This window comes from Eretmochelys imbricata, chromosome 11 (genome assembly GCF_965152235.1).
Source record: "Eretmochelys imbricata isolate rEreImb1 chromosome 11, rEreImb1.hap1, whole genome shotgun sequence".
In the NCBI taxonomy this organism is placed as follows: domain Eukaryota; kingdom Metazoa; phylum Chordata; order Testudines; family Cheloniidae; genus Eretmochelys; species Eretmochelys imbricata.
The window spans coordinates 4,332,783-4,345,041 of NC_135582.1; positions in this window are offsets into that span (position 1 = coordinate 4,332,783).

The following is a 12,259-nucleotide window of genomic DNA, read 5'->3' on the forward strand; positions in this document are numbered from 1 at the left end:
TCTGTCTATGCCACTTTCTTTCCTTTTCTTTCTCTCTCACCATTTCATTTGTTTAAATTCTCTCATAGAACCTTCCTTTCCTCTTTGGGTTTTGGTTTGCTCTCTGCATAAAGAGCTCTGTGCAGCAAGGAAGCTATATAAAAGTGAAATCATTAACACTGCTGGATAGTTTTGTGTGAATCATACACAAATACACGATTGCCTCCAATCTAGCATTTCATAGCTAGATCTCTCTTCATTAAGATCCACGGAGTCGCTTTTCATTAAACTGTTTTCCCAGCAGAAATATCTCTGTTCATAGTCTACCTAAAGTTTATTTCTGAGGGGGAAGAGGGATCCATTCTAGGCTGGTTTGTTGTGTAGGACATTTTCTTGTTTTTACCCTGTCTATGTCTGGTATTTTTAGGGCACCCATCAACACGTAGTCTAGGGCAGTGGTTCTCAAACTAGGGCTACCTCTTGTTCAGGGAAAGCCCCTGGCGGGCCGGGCTGGTTTGTTTATCTGCTGCGTCCGCATGTTCGGCCCATCGCAGCTCCCACTGGCCGCGGTTCACCGCTGCAGGCCAATGGGGACTGTGGGAAGTGGCGCGGGCAGAGGGATGTGCTGGCCACCCTTCCTGCAGCCCCCATTGGCCTGGAGCGGCGAACCACAGCCAGTAGGAGCTGCAATCGGCCGAACCTGTGGACGCGGCAGGTAAACAAACCAGCCCGGCCCGCCAGGGGCTTTCCCTGAACAAACAGCGGCCCTAGTTTGAGAACCACTGGTCTAGGTGATTCGTACGGTAGTTAAAAAAAAACAAAGAGTTGTACAGGATAGATCATTATTTAGATTTCTTTAGCATCAATTAGCTATTATCAGGGTAAAAAGAAAGTATCACTTGGGATGAGTGAACACAAGAGGCCTGATTTCCCAACTATCTTGTACCTTGTGTGGCCAAGTTGGTGTCAGATGTAACCAAGCCTGAATACCAGCAATTTTCAGCCACTTTGCACAGCACTTTGTAAATATCTACACAGGGTGCCAGGCAGTGGAGAATCAGGCCTCGAGGTTGGATGCCTCCAGCCGCCACTTATTTAGCAATGAAGCCTTTCCAGGGGAGGTTGGAGGTCCCTGTCAGTCAGGAGGTTGTGCAGTAAATAGCAATGGTTGCGAATTTGAACTCTTATTAGTAGCAAAAGTCTAGCATCTATTTCTAAAAGCTTTTCAAAAATATCTTAATTGGTGCCAGAAATGTAAAGAACACGTCTCAACAAAACAGTGCACTGGGGGGCAGGGGGGAGGTCAAACAAGCTGGGTTCCAAGAACTCAGGCAGAGTGATGTTGCTTATAAGGGAAATAAACATGTGGCATACGTTACCCATGGAGGCTTCTCAAAGCGAGCATAAATGACTTCCAGAGACTCCCGGATGTCTTTCGATTGAAGGAGGGAATAGGAGGGCACTGAGAGGAGTTGTACAAGGGAGTGGAAGGAAAACTCTTGGCTCTGGTCCGAGGCCCTAGAGTGTCTTTGCAAGGATATTCTTGCTTAAAAAAAATCTCTACTTGAAGTGATTCTTGAATTGAAATATGTGAGCTGACAGCTGAAGGACTGGATGGCTAAAGGGATTGGTAATGAGATGCAGACCTTTTTCCATCTCATTTGCTGATTCCAATCCACAGTGTATCAGTAGAGACCAAAATCATCTGCTGGTTGTCAAACGGCCTATATGAAATGAGTTGGTAGATTCTCAGTCCAGTCCCTAGTGGACAGCTGAACAGATCACAAAACCCCGGGCTACCTTGGGTACTATCTAGACCTTTGTTGACAGTCTAAGCAGAAAGGTCAAAGACTGAAAAGACTAAATGGGCTATGGGGACTGAACAATAGTATCCTCTCACCTTGAGACCGGTCGCTCTGAGTTTTCACTGCCATTGCCCAGGCTGCAGCTATATAGAGGCCTTCAGGCTCCAGGCCAGTCAATCCAGCACCTTTCAACAAGGTTAGAGGATTTTTTTTAATGTGGAAAAACTGCTAAAAGACATCTACCATAATTAGGTGTTTATCTTTTATCATAAGAGGAAGTGCATGACTTCACAAACTCACAGGTTTTGGTGTCTAGATACTACAGTGCTTGGCTCCATGTAAGGCAGTCTCCCAAATTCCCCTGTGCAATAACAGTAAGAAACTGGCAAGATCACTTGGTCACCATCTGACAAATTTGGGAAACTGAAGCCACTCTTGACTTTTATGCTCATTAGCTTCCCATTGGTGTCTGGGAGTCCTGGATCAAGTGAGCAGGATGAATGCATTTACAGTCAGAGGCATAAGAATTTGGCAATAAGGATTGCCCTCTTTCCTAGGCAATAGAAATTCAAGCTATGATACTGCCTTGAGTAACAATGCAACACCTAAAAAGTTTAAAAAGTCACTGCATGTCTGAAAGGAGCAGAAAATCACAATAGGGAATGGAATTGTTTGTGCAATCCAGCAGAGTGTGATTCAATGGAATGGGATGAAGTTCAGAAAAGGAAACTATAGGATGAATATATGTCAAGAAAAGCTTCCAACTGGTGGGATCTAGGAGGTTGTGGAATAATAGCCCTGGGGCAGGGGTAGAAGCCTCATCTCTTGGAACAAGTAAAACAAGACTGGACAAAGCACTAGAAAAAATGTAGGGATCAGTCTTGCATTTGGCAGGGTAGGGGAAGAAGGAATGGACAACCTGACCCTCTGAGTTCTTTAATTATTTAGTCTATAACTCAGGGTACAAATTCTTAAAAAGTCAGCATAAATTTTTAGACAATTGTTACTACTTCACATAGTGCAACTATAACAAAATTAAATCCCCAAGAAAGAAAACTCATGCCTCCTTGGGTCTCCCAGCTGTTAGGTAACAGTAGGAAATACTCCATAAACAGGAAACTTGTAGAACAATTCTGTCCCTTCCCCACCTCCCATAACCAAAGTGGAATTTCACAAATCCTCTTTCCCAGATCCCAGAATGACTGTAACTCTTGATGGGCCTGATTCCATGAGTGTGTGAGATGCAGAGTGCTTTCTATGGGTGGCTGAGAGCCCTACTGTCCTGCTACCTTCACTGAGAGATGAAGGTGCTGTCCCAGGGTCCCTCACCTTCTGGCCGTTTTGGGAATTAGCTCTGGTAAGCAGGTATGCCCTCTGGTGGGGGTGGCTCTTCTGTCCTTGTGTCCACCTGCAGACCCCCTCCAGTTCCAGACTCACTGCCTCTGCTTCATGGCACAGCCCTCTGGCCATGTCACAGTCCAGGTTCCCCCCTTCCATCGCCCGGCCACTTCTTCAGCGTTGAGTGGTGGTGGGGTAGAGGGGGACCAGGCCCACCCACTACTCTAGGTCCCAGCCCAGGGACCCTGTAAACAACAGCTTCCCGCTGCCCTTCCTTTCTGTCTCCACCAGTCTGTCTCAGTTCCCCTGGGCCACTTCCCTGCAGCCCTGGCACCTTCAGCTCCTGCCTCTTCCCAGGGCCTTGGGCCTGCAAGTCCTAGCAGCCCTCTTCACACTGCTAGTTCTGTAGGGCTCTAGGAAGCAAGTCCCCTCCCTTAGGCTTCCTGCAGCAGACTCCCTTGCGCTAGCCTGCAGCTTCCTTTTATATGGGCCGGCTGGGCCCCGATTGGCTAGTCCAGCCACCGCCCTAATTGGCTGCACCCACTGCCCTAATTGGCTGTTTTTCTGTAGCCCTCCAGGCTGGGTTTTAACCCTATCAGGGCCAGTGCGGGGCAGACGCCCTGTCACAGGTGCCCTCCAGAATCGGGCCCTGGGTTTTCTCTCCTTTGTGGACTCAGATGAGCACCAGTCACATTCCTCCTCATTCTTGCCCCAATGGTTGAGTTCATGGGAAAGAGTGCAGATTCTTGATGGAGTTCTCATATCCAGGGATAGGAGAGTGCACAGGGTTTTATCTACCCGGGCACAATCCCCTCTGTTCATCAGCAGTATTGATAAGAAAAATATTTAGATGCAAATGTGAATGTTGAAAACTCTCCTTTTATTTTTCTATTTCTGTTACTTGCACTAGTTGAATTCTCTCTTCTGAGTATTATAATCACTATACTTATAACAGTGCTTTAGCTAAAGACTATCCAGACAGCCACAAGGTCTCAACACAGGATATTTAATCATATGCTTTAAAGCACACTACCTGTCATGGCAGGAGATGATACATACAATCTCATTCACTATTATATATTATCACCCCAATGCTGAGCTGATTTGGGGGCATGACAAGGTTGCTTCCAATTGGAGGAGAGATAAGTTATGTGAAATTTGAGAGTTTTCTTGGTGTAACATGTATATTTGCATTGTATGCCCCCAATCTTTTTGCAGGCAAACCCCTCTTTCAGAAATCTCAGCACAAACCCCAATGCCCAGTTTCCAGAGAGCAACTCTGCACCAAGAGCTGATTCTAGTTAGAGAGAATAAGGCAGAGATCAAACTCTGCTGCTGTTGGCAACAGTTCCCCCACCCCACCCCCAAAAGGCATCAGAAAACTAACAGTGCAGTTTGCACACCAAGGAAAAGAACCTGCATAACCACACACAACAGTGCTATCTAGCTACTCCTGTCTCAACAATCTATATCTATATAAAATAATCCAAAGTTAATGTACAATGGAGGCTATAACCCCTATAACACAAGTAATAAACAGAGCATGAAATATTTCACAAGCAAAGTGCCATGGGACATATAGTGTCTAGCAACCCTTTTGCTATTTTATTTAAGGTTCTAGTGTCCTACTGGGAATGGTGATGTGACTTCACATTTTGAGAGACTTTACAGACTATACACAGGAATCACGTCAATACTAAAAGGCAGCCACTTTTGCTTTGGAACCTGGCTTGCTGGTTAACAGTGCACAGAAATGCTACATAATAGCTGAGGATACAAAGTGAAGAAAAACAATGTATCCAGTTGAAACAGCCGTGGGAATGTAGTTAGGTGAAATGGCATTACACCAAATGAAATTTGGCCAGGACTTTTGAGCCACGTTTATAGTAGGCCAAATTCTATCATGTTACTCTGAGGACAAACATAAACCTTAGAAATCCAGCAGCAAGCAGCAGGAACGGGGCTCAAGAACTACATATGGATTTGTAGTGCAGTGCCACTCTGAAAAGTGACTGTAAAACTGTAACTGTGGGGTTGGTTCCCTGTTTATCATCTCTCTGAGGATAACTTCTGAGGATAGGACAAGAGGCAATGGGCTTAAATTGCAGCAAGGGCAGTTTAGGTTGGACATTAGAAAAAATTTCCTAACTGTCACGGTGGTTAAGCACTGGAATAAATTGCCTAGGGAGGTGGTGGAATCTCCATCGTTGGGGATTTTTAAGAACAGGTTAGACAAACACCTGTCAGGGATGGTCTAGATAATACTTATTCCTGCCATGGGTGCAGGGGACTGGACTAGCTGACCTCTCTAGGTCCCTTCCAGTTCTATGATCTCTCAGTGATTCCAGATCAAATGTGCTTTTTATAACAGCCCATCATGCAAACTCTGAATCACTCTGGTCTCTTTCTTTCTCACCCTCCCCTACCACAAAGAAAGGTTCTACAGGCTTTGGTGACACCTGTGCAAACCCATTGCTTTCTATATGTTTTCACAGGCATAAATTAGCAGAACTTAGCAAACAATTCTTTTGAGGTGCAAGGGAAAATGAAATCAAGCTGCCTCTTCTGCAGGACTAACAGGAGTAAAAAGCTGTATAAACTTAGCTTGGCCGCTAAGGCTGGGGTTTTTAGGAGTCTAAAGAATGTAGGGTCCTAAATACTATTGAAATTTGGTGGAAATTGGGCACTTAATTTCCTTAGGCTGCTATGAAAATCGCAGTTCACAGTGAGCAAGATCTGATTCTGAACACCCACCGGGAGCAGAATGGCTAATAAGGAGCTGTTATTTTTTGCATAATGACTTCTGAGAGTAGAACCACATAATGCCAATAACACACCCCAAGGATTTTATTCAGAGAATAAAGATGTTGTACCATAAATGAGACAAGAGCACTCGCTTTAGTTAAAGTCCCCTTTTCTTTATTCACAGCTTAAATCCAATGAATTCAGGCTGCCTGGTTATGAAAATAGCTGTTTTGTATAAGTGCTGCCTGTAAGTCAGACCATATATCACCTGTGCTGGGATTTATTTCCTGGTGTCAAATGCAGATGTGTAGTGTACATTACTGAGACTCGTGCAGCCAGGAGAAGAAGGAGAGTTTGCAAAGAGGAAAAACTGTATATCCTACAGCCAGTCATCAGTAACCTCAGTGGATGAAAGATAACGTGGCTGTGTACATGCACTGTGGCTTTGAATACCAGCAATTACAATTTTTGAAGTTTATTTGCACACCCTGGGCTGAATTCAACATGACCATATTTGCTACCAGTGTATGTCAGTGTAAACAGCAGCAGATGTCCTTGGAAGTAGAATCTTTGCCAGGGGACCTGGTTTATAAGATCCAATATCTTATGACCCACCAGGGCTAGAAAAAAGAGCTGTGTCCCTTAAAAAAAAACCCAGCTCATTCCCACAGAATAAAGTTTTTGTATCCACCTGTGGTAGATTTCAAGCTGAGGAAGGAGAAATTTAGACTAGCTAGAAGCTAAAAGCTGTTTGAGTAAGATCAGTTGGGCACCACGACAGCAGAGATTCGAGACCAGGTTTGGGAAGCCGATCATGGGCATGATAAAGGATGATGTCTAGTAAAATGTAGTGGCTCAGACTGCGTTTCTCCAGGGACCTTTTATGGCCTAATTAACTGTGAATCTATATTATGTACATTTCGTTGATAGTGTGGAATTGGATAGCAGACGGAGGCTTTGTCAGCTAACTTGTTTGCCCTCTGCTGGATGGCAAGAGCACAGCACTATTTCAAGGTAAATTTTCAGAGGGCCTTGCTTTCCACATGCTCATTTAAAGGGTAACGCTACTTTGCTAATAGCTGCTTGCACTAATAACTGGGGAGCAGGGGGATTACAAAAAGAAAATTAAACAAAGGGTGCGGATGAAATGGGGAATATTTGCCCATATGTGGAACGTACATTGAATTAAAAAGCCCTTACCGTACATAAAATTATATCAGAGGATTACAAAAAAGAACGTCAATGTGTAAATTCTCCTGGATTGTTTTCCCCTTACACAATAATTATCATTGGTGAAGCTTCTAGAACCGACATGAAACCAATGTTTGGTCTGAATATCCCAGCTCATCATGTGCAAAATTTCCCAGCAAAACCATAAAAAGTGAGGCCCTATTTGTTCTTCATCGTGGTGAAGATCCCAGGGCACTTTCTGTAAGAGAAGGAGCTTGCCCCAGGGCATTTGGCTACATTTCCCCTTGTCCCACTGTTGTGCAATATCTTGCGTGTTGTGTGATTGCTGCTGATCTCTGACCCCAGAGGTACCTGCGGCAGCTCTGCCAAAGAGACAGGAGAGGGGACAGACAGTGGAGCCAGGAACCATCCGTTTCCTGCCCCATGGAACCATGAAGCCTGTGGGCGTTGAGCAAGGGTGTGGTGGTCTCAACTCCACAGCCCACGCCATACTCCTCCTACCAAGGGGCCTCAGCACAGGGGAGCCTCAGAGTTCTCCTTCCTCACTGGCATTTTCTGTGGTAGGGCTTGATCTGGTCCAAACGCTGGAATGTGGGCAGGACGCCAGGGTTAACTCCTCAACTCTGGTGATGGGGGTTTTAGACGAGACGACCCTGGAGGTCCCTTCTAACCTTATCGTTCTATGGTGAGCTTCTTGGGATCTTTAATGATCAAGGATTGCCAGGATCTGTCTCATGGGGTGAAAACACCCATTTCCTCTCCTCCTCCGCTCGGAGGAGAATTCTTGCTGTGCTCTGCTGAACACCCTCCGCTTGGGTAAATGAAGCTCAGAGCCATTCTGGAATCCCAGGCGCGTCCCCACGGACTTGGGCTTGGATTGAAACTGACTTCTTGAGGCTTTCCCCTCCTACCCCTGCCCCTGCTAAAACAAAAACAAAACCTTTGGCTCTTTGTTAGCCTGCCCCACTCAACCCTGCAACAAGACAAAAGGTCCCCTAATAAATAGCTTCTGTGTCCCCTAATTTCAGCGGACAGACCAGGGTGGAGGTCACCGTTCCCAGCATGAAGCCGCATAGGAGATAACAAGGGTCTCTGTGTACATAGAATAGAGGCAGCCTGCACAAGGGCCCCATTAGATTTAAATCAAGGCCCGAGGGAAACACTGGCTTCTCTGGCTGAGCTATTCACAGCCACAACAATACTGCTGAGAAGCAGCCGGAAAGGTCTGCTTGCAAGGCAGGCACATTCCACGCAGAGAGCAATTAGTTAGACTCCATCTTCCTGCAGTCTCCTTGGGGCCTGCAATCAGAGAGGTCCCAGCATCCTCTGGATCCACTGCAACTTTCCTTCCTTTCCTCCCTACCCCGCAATGTGCCAGCCAAACCAAAACCCCGAGTGTGAACTTTGGGGAGTCCGAGATCGGAATCCAGCTCCGTTGCAGAGTCTCAGGCCCAGCTCTAGACATGTAGGCGAATGGTTCAGGACAGAGGATCGTAGGGCATCTGTAATGACTGGTTTCAGAGTAACAGCCGTGTTAGTCTGTATTCGCAAAAAGAAAAGGAGTACTTGTGGCACCTTAGAGACTAACCAATTTATTTGAGCATGAGCTTTCGTGAGCTACAGCTCACTTCATCGGATGCAGACTGTACTTCAATTATTCATGAGGGTCTAGTATGGCCTTGGCAGGTCACCTAACCTCCATGTGAGCTTCAGTTTCCCCATCTGTAACACTCAGCTTCCTTGCAGGAGTGTCGTGAAAATGAACCCATGTCTCTAAGGTCCTCATGATGCTTCCAGTAAAAAAAATGGATGTCGTTCATGTGTTGGTAGCTAATTCTCAAGCATCCTGGAGGCTAGAATCCTGGCTGGTCACATCGCACCCATATCGAACGGTTCCATGTGGTGCAATCCAGCCTTAAGAATCAATGAGAAATCCTTGGTCTGGCATGGATGGCATCACCACCTTAGGAGCGTGCTGGAGTGGGAGGGGAGCAAAATCATTCCAAAGCTTATGGTAGTTGATGGCATTCGCCCTGAGTAGAGTGGGAAGTACATGTGGCTGAAGAGGTGATGAAGAAACCCAAAGGCATGCCTATGAATCACCCTGGCTGGAAGCACAGGCTCGCCAGAGATAACGCAAAACCTGCTGCATCAAGCCTACAAAAATTGCGGAACAGGCAGAGAAATCCAGGCATTAGCCCGAGGGCAGGAGGGAGCAAGACAGCAGACGGAACCTTCCATCCCAGAAGTGAGAGTTGGTCCTGAAGGGTTCAGAAGACCCAGAAGCCCTGTGCAGCAAGGCAATACAGTTTAAGGCTGTGGGAGTTCAAGGATAAGGAAGAGTCCAGATGATTGCCCAGGATGTAACAACTGTACCGTCGATCCTTGCTCAGAGCCAGTCTGCACGACATGGTGACATAAGCTGGTGGCCACAGGAGCCTGGTCTACACTAGTGTTCCCAACACCGCTAATGCCGGTGGATGTGAACCAGTGTTAGCCAGAGTTGGGAATTTTTTCAGAGAGAGGGTTAGTATGCACAAGGCCTAGGGATTCTACCCAGGAGACACTGAACATGCCCCGGGTCCTAAAGAATGAAACTGGCATCCCCTGCTCAGTGCTGGGAATGCAAGTGAGCGCAAGGGGAGTGTGCCAAGGTGCACACTCTCGGGGTGAAGGAATGTGGTGGACCAACCTTATTTCACACACTGAAACTGAACTGAACTTTGGTCTGTCACCTTAGAGATAACAGTTGGTCAGGGGAAGTGCTGGTTCTTAGATTTTAGCTCAAAATGTCATTCTTGTTCCCTTTCTCCAGAGGCCTGGGTCATCCCCATGACATCTTACCTGATTCTGATTCTCATTTCCATGGGATTTTGATGGAATTACTCTGGTGTCAATGAGAGATCAAGCCTACTGTCACTAGACAGGTTTCAGAGTAGCAGCCGTGTTAGTCTGTATTCGCAAAAAGAAAAGGAGTACTTGTGGCACCTTAGAGACTAATAAATTTATTTGCGCATAAGCAGTAAGTGAGCAGTAGCTCACGAAAGCTTATGCTCAAATAAATTTGTTAGTCTCTAAGGTGCCACAAGTACTCCTTTTCTTTTTGTCACTAGTCAGAATATCTTGAAGTAGGAACACTCCAACGGAAAAGTGCACACTGGCATACTCTGAAGTGAACAATGTGTATATTCTCAGCTTCCGAATCAGCAGAGAGTGAGGAATTTGCACTGGAACCGGGTTGTTTGTGCTTTCACCCATGCCATCAATTACAGAGACTCTTTACTATTCCCGGAGCATGTTGCCAATTATCCATTTTGCATGTCCATTACCGCAGCACCCGGAAAGGAGCAGCATGCTCTGTGGGGGACTGGAGCCAGCATGTGATCCCTCAAGAACAATAGTCACACAAGGACGTGCAAGAGCAACAAAAAATGTGAAAATGTGTTTAACACAGTCAGACTGGTGCAAACTAGCCAGCAGTGGGGAGAGCTCAAAAGCTACAGGGCGCTGGTTTGGAGACGTATCCAGGTTGTCTCCAAAACATCTGGCTCTGCATTGCTGGACTTCCAGGAAGCACAGAGGGATGCAGCTGTGTGATCCGTGTGTGCTAAGTGTCCCTTTTAGTGTCTGAGCCACAGATGCTGTGGGTGGGTTACACAGAGTGTGGTGTCGACTCCAGGAGTGCTTTGCCAGTATGGTTCTACTCATATCCTATACCAACCAAATGCTGCTCGTCTGGATGCAATTTATTCTGGCAGAACTGCACTTTTCCCAGCATAGTTTATTCCAGCTCCCCTCCTCCCCCTCTCTCCCCTCCCAAGTGAAATACGCTATGCTGGCAAAAGCACAGTTAGGAGGGTGCCTACACTAGGAGGGTGTGCTGGCCCAGCTCGGTCGGTCAGGGATCACACCATCACACCCCTTTCCAACACAGCTAGACCTGGTCGGAGAGGGGAGCAAATGAAAACCATATTTTTTAAAATAAGACAGAGGAATTTTTTCAAACCTCAAAAAAAAAAAAAAAAGGAAAAAGGTGGTTTGAATTCCAGGCAAAAGTCAGAGTTGAGACTTACTGTATCCAAACGGGCTCACCCACATTTCACGGTAACAATACTTAACAGTGCTCGCTATTTTGCCCTGCTCTAGCACCTTCCATCTGAGTCTCTCCGATCACCGGACGAGCTGCAGCGTGCCACGTACATCTGTGGTGCTACATAAATTACCAAAAAGTGACCTTTCTCTAGTGCCTTTCATCTTCACAGAACTGGATGAACGTTGGCCAGGATCCAGGGGTGGGGCATGGCAGCTCTCTCTGTGCTACACCCCTGGTGGCTTCCGAATGGCATGTCCTTGTAGCTCTCGAGAGATCACCCCAGGGTAGGACGATTCCTTGGGGGCACAGAGCCAGCGCAGCAACTCCTACATCACCCCACTTCCGTGTTGCTGGTGTCGGGAACCTAGTCAGGGCTTTCCTACGCCCTGCTGATCCCGGGTTGCCCCCTGGCAGCTATTTTTACTTGGCGAGGAGGGGGCACATGCTCTCACGTTTTGGGGACTGCAGACTATTACATTCTTGGGGAAATGCCCTCACTTTTAGGGCACAGAACATAAAATCATAGAAATGTCAGGCTGGAAAGGGCCTTGAGAGGTCATCTTGACCAGCCCCCTGTGCTGAGGCAGGACCAGGTAAACCTGACAGGTGTGTGTACAACCAGTTCTGAAAAATCTCCAGTGACGGGGATTCCACAACCTCCCTTTGTAACCTGTCCCAGTGCTTAACTATTCTCACAGTTAGAAATTTTTCCTAATATCTAACCTAAATCTCCCTTGTTGCAGATTAAGCCCATTGCTTCTTATCCTATCTTCAGTGGACATGGAGAGCAATTGATCACTGTCCTCTTTAGAACAGCCCTTCACATATCTGAAGACTGTTATCATGTCCCCCTCAGTCTTTTCTCAAGATGAAACATGCCCAGATTTTTTAACCTTTCCTCATAGGTCAGGTTTTCTAAACCTTTTCTCATTTTTGTTTCTATCCTCTGGACTCTCCAATTTGTCCACGTCTTTCCCAAAGTGTGGCACCCAAAATTAGACACAATACTCCAGCTAAGACCACACCAGTGCCAAGTAGAATGGGACATTTACCTCCCATGTTTTACATATGACACTCCTGTTAATACTCCCCAGAATGACGTTAGCCT